The sequence below is a fragment of the Diceros bicornis genome, chromosome 31 (assembly GCF_020826845.1).
Source record: "Diceros bicornis minor isolate mBicDic1 chromosome 31, mDicBic1.mat.cur, whole genome shotgun sequence".
Taxonomy (NCBI): domain Eukaryota; kingdom Metazoa; phylum Chordata; class Mammalia; order Perissodactyla; family Rhinocerotidae; genus Diceros; species Diceros bicornis.
Genome location: NC_080770.1, coordinates 11706417 through 11711269, shown reverse-complemented (window position 1 = coordinate 11711269; position 4853 = coordinate 11706417). Strand labels below are relative to the sequence as shown.

The window sequence follows — 4853 nt, the reverse complement described above, 5'->3', positions numbered from 1 at the left end:
TTCTATATCCCAGCACCCAAATTTAGCTAGCAGAGCCTGGGCACTGGGGACCCAGCTCCTCCCCCGAAGCACCCCACCCTCGGCAGAGGCAGGAAAGTGAGCCCCAGGATGGGTTTCTCACTCAGCACCTGCTCCTCACTGCCCTGGGTGGATCAGGGATGTTGCTGAGAGGCCGAGTGGGGGCACCAGGCTCCAGTGGGGACCATTCCTGCTGCAGCCGGGAGCTGGTGCTCTGAGCTGCGACGGAGCAGAATGCCACTTGCCCAGCCCCTGGCCTTTATAGTGACAGGGAAGCCTGAGAGGGAGGGTCAGAGAAAGCAGCCAGCGGGGTAGGGGCACGGTCTCCCAAATCAGACAACCCTGGGTTCGCAGCATCCGCTTCACCACCTGCCACTGTGTGACGTTGGGCAAGTCAGCCAACCTCTCTGGGCGTGTTTCCTCATCTGAAAATTGGGGACAATCATAGGATCTCCCAGATAAGGTAGTCGTAAAGTTTAAATGAGATGATCCATGGAAAGTACGTTGCACCAAGCAAGCACCCAACAAGCTCAGCCGTGATTGGTATCAAAGTTGCTTGACACGTGGAGTGGGGACCCAGGCCCCTGGACTCACCGCTTCCTTCATCAGTGACTCTATGCCTCTGCTTCAGATGAGGACACGGAGGCAGAGAGAAGTTAATCACCAGGCCCGAGGTCACCTGGCTAGTTGACCGCAAGGCTGGGATTCAAAACCAGGCCTGCAGGCACCAGAGCTCAGCAGCTATGCCCTTCCTGGCGTTGCTTTGGCAGAGGGGCCTCACCTCTTCCAAGCCCTTCTCAAAGCCCACCTCATCCAGAAAGCCTTCCTGGCTGCCTCCAGTGCAGGTCCCTCCACACACGCCCCGGAGTGTGTCTACTGCAGACCACGACCCCCTCCCAGGCTCCAGGACACGTTCTAGAAGGGGAGGGCTTGCTTATTGCTTCTGTGAGTCTTTGAGGTGTCAGAACAGAATTGGTGTGGATAAGTCACTACTCTTTGGGATAAATAGACAAAGGCGGGACCGGAAGGTGGGAATAGAAAAGTGAGTTGGACCTGGAGGGAGAGAGAGTCAGCTGATGGAAAGAGCACCTGGCTCGCTCTGCACCCTAGGGGTGGGTGACAGCGGCTTCATCCCAGAGTAGGGAAGCCGGGATGTTCTGGTCAGGGATGGGGGTTCCCGAGTCAGTCAAGCCTGGCATGGATACCCCCATCTTTGGGTCTCTGCACCTCAGTTCCTCATCTGCAGAATGGGGTGGTGAACGGTGGCCTCCTAGTGGTAGGGAGAGGATTAAGTGAGACAACCAACGGGGAACCAGTGTGCCCCACCCTGTGCCCCTCGTGGTCAGGACCTCCAGCTCGGTGGGGAAGCTAGACGGAGCCTGAATCTATGTTTCACCTGAGGCAGCCACTCAGGCATGGCTCTTCTTCATGGGGGGCTTCCCCGGGTACAGCTCTGCCACACACACACACACACACACACACACACACACACACACGCCCCACTTCTTGGCCATGCTGGAGCTCCTGGGCACAATCCCTCAGGGACACCAGTGGGCGTGGCCTGGGGCAGCCCCCCCTCTACTGCCCTGGCCCCTGGTCTCCCCACACCACCAATGCCAGGCTGTCATCAGGGCTCACCTGGCACCTATTAACTCATTGACACCTTCCAGGGACGCCCTTTCATCATCCCATGTCACGAGTAAGGAAATCAGAGTGCAGAAGGGTTAAGGAATGTTCCGGAAGGACAGACTTGGCTTCAGACCCAGGCTGTCCGGCCCCAGAGTCTGTGTTGTACACTCCTCTGCCTCCCTGAATGGGATGAGACCTTCTCCCCCGATGGGCTGGAGTGATTAGGCAGCTTTACAATGTGGGAGTTGATGCCTCAAGGTATGTGCTCAAGAGCTTTTCTGAGGTCACGCCTCAGAAGTTCTGTTCTTCACCGGAAGTTCCCCTCCCTGAGGGCTCATTGACTTTGAGCTTCTCTCTTTTAATACCTCCCCAATAATAATAGTAATAATAATAAACCGGCAGCTAATATTCTTCCGGCCCATTTCATGCACCACACACCATCCGAAAAACCCATTTAATCCTCATGACGGCCCTAAGAGGAAGGGATTGTAAGTTTCCCGTTGTCCAGATGAGGAAACTGATTTAACAGAGAGGTTAAATCACTGGGTGAGGGCTGGCCCAGTGGCACAGTAGTTAAGTTCATGCACTCCACTTCAGTGGCCCAGGGTTCAAGGGTTTGGATCCCGAGGGTGGACCTACACACTGCTCATCAAGTTATGCTGTGGTGGCGTCCCACATACAAAATAGAGGAAGATGGGCGCAGATGTTAGGTCAGGCCAATATTCCTCACCAAAAAAAAAAAAAAAATCATTGGCCGAATCCCAGAGCTGGTAGTGTGGCCGGGATCAAACCCATGCAGTCTGGCTCTAATCATTCATTAAGCCCACACCCTCCTACCTTCAGCCTTCTGCCTCCTTCTGCCATACCCCCTCCCTCCCATCCCTGCCATGTGGGAAGCTTCATCCCCACCACCAGGCGAGGCCTGTCCCCAGCAGCTAGGAGAATGAGGAATGGCCAAGGCATCCACCCCAGCACAGGGATGGGGGGCGGAGAGGTGCTGACTCTGGCAGCGGCCCTGGGTAGCCCTGGCAGACGCCCCTGCTGGCTCCCCCAAGCCCGCCATCTGCAGGCGTGGCCTGGCCGACCAGCTCTGGGAGCCCCATAAGCCACTAGGGAAGGTAAACATCACACTCAGAGGCAGAACGACCTGAGCTGTGTAGGGAGGACGGATGTGTTTTCCCAGCTGTCTCACTTTCTCGACACCGCTCCCGCCCGCCCGGGATCCAGTAAGTGGCATGACCGTGCGGAGCAGAGCCCGGGCCTTAACGACTGCTCCCTCGGTTACAAAAGGAGAAGGTTCTTCCCGTAAAGGGCTCCATTAAATTCTTAGCCAAGGGCTATGTTCTCCTGTTTCCATCTCAGCCAAGGGGAGGGGGCATTTGTCTAGTCCTCTGTAGAGAGCTGAACATTCTATGGTCTTCATTAAATGGCAACTTATTGTTATTATTATTATTATATCATGGCAGAGATAACACCACACGATCTTGTGTATCGGGAAAGTGACTCAAAGGACCCACCCAGGAATGCCGAGTGCATTAACTTAAGTTTCCCTCATGTATTTACTCCTCAAGCACGAGTGGCTCAAGTCTCTGGTGCCTCCGTGAGCACATGGATCCCAGGCTGGGAGATGGGGACCCTGAGTCATAGCATCCAGAAGACCAGGCATGTCTGGTGGGGGCCTAGCACAGGAAGCCAAGCTCTCTCAGGATGTTGCATATTATCTGCAACAAAGACACCACATTCCAAGCATCCTGTTGAAACTGCAGGGAAGGAAGACTCTGGAAAGGGTCTAGTGAGTGAGGGTTGATACCTGGAATATAATTGTAACATGCCCGTTGTCACTGCTTCAGAAGTGTAAATACCCCTGAAGTTTTCCTTTTTATATTTGGTTTACGGATTTATCTCAGTGGCAGAAAAATTGGGTATAATTGAGGTTCAGTTCTGACCTGTGTGTTGTTTAGGATTATACTCAGTTGAAGGGGATAGAACAACCCAAAGAGAGAGTGAGTCAAACAATACAGAAGTTTATTTTTCTCCCAAGTAAACAACATTTGGAAGTATCTAGTCCAGGACTGATGTGGAAGCTCCACAAACATCAGAACCCAGATCGCTTCCTTCTTGTTGCTTGGTTATCCTTATCATGTGGCGTCTGCCTTGTGATCCAAGATGGCTGCTCCAGCTCCAGCAATCACATGCATACTCCAGCCAGCAGATAGGAAGAAGGGGCAAAAAGGAGGCAACCTCCTGCCTTTGAACGACACCTCTTCTTATCCACTGGTGGCAGAACTTATTCACATGGCCATAGCTGGCTGTAAGGGAGGCTGGGAAACATAGTCTTTATTTCAAGTGGTTGTATGCCCAGCTAAAAATCAAGCGTTCTATGGCAAAGAAGGCAGCCTCGGATCGCTTTTGACTTGTTGTAAGTTACTCTTAACTCCTCATCACAAAACCAGAACTACTCTCCTGCCCTCCTTTGGGCTTCCAGAGCCTTCCGTCATCCCTCTATTTATAGCCTGTTCAAGTCAGGTGCCCCTGGACACGTTGTTGGGAGGGAGGGACGGGCCCTAGGCTGGGAAAGCAGGTTCTGTGACCTGCCTGGGAAAGGGCTGGGATTTTCCAGGACGACTCCTCTGGCCCAATGTCCTCCTCACCTACCTGTCTACCAGGGAGACGGAGCCCCCACACCTGGAGCAGCCTCATCCCTGTGCATGTGGATGGTCTCTCGTCTCCCCAGCTTTGCTGTGGGCCCTGGAGCCTGGGCTGTGCTCATTTCCATCCTCCTGGCCCGGAGCCCAGTTCTGGGCCTGACCCTGCCTCCGTCATTGCGTCACGGCGTGCTGACCTGAGTAACAGTGGTGGGGTTGGATGTCTCTGTGCTGGGGAGAGGACCGAGAGGCTCAGGCCTACTCTGGGGAGGGGCCTGACTGCGTACGAGGGCAGTCACTCTGGGGAGGCACGAGGCTCTCTCCTCAGACACTCAGCGTTCCTCCTGCTTCCCTGGCAGGTCCAGGCCTCCCATCACAGTGGTGGAGAAGCACCCACCCTCCAGAACACTGAGCAGGGAGAGAGGGGCCCTGCGGCCCCACTCTCAACGTCATTGTCACCTCCCCTCACCCAGGCCAGCCCCTCTGGGGTTCCGAAGCCCCTCCCAGTCAGCTTCACCCCAACTCCCGCTGGATCCTTCAGCTTCCGGCCATTGCTCAACC

The 4853-nt window shown here is 54.8% G+C and overlaps 1 long non-coding RNA gene across 1 annotated transcript; it reads right to left on the bottom strand.

The window, feature by feature from the left end:
• Positions 1 to 3655: 3655 nt before the first annotated feature.
• LOC131395517 (uncharacterized) lies at positions 3656 to 4420 on the bottom strand. Its single transcript, XR_009216367.1, has 2 exons — positions 4303 to 4420; positions 3656 to 3968 (listed from the first exon to the last, which is right to left on the bottom strand). It is a non-coding gene; the product is annotated as an uncharacterized LOC131395517 (long non-coding RNA).
• Between the last annotated feature and the right edge of the window lie 433 nt (positions 4421 to 4853).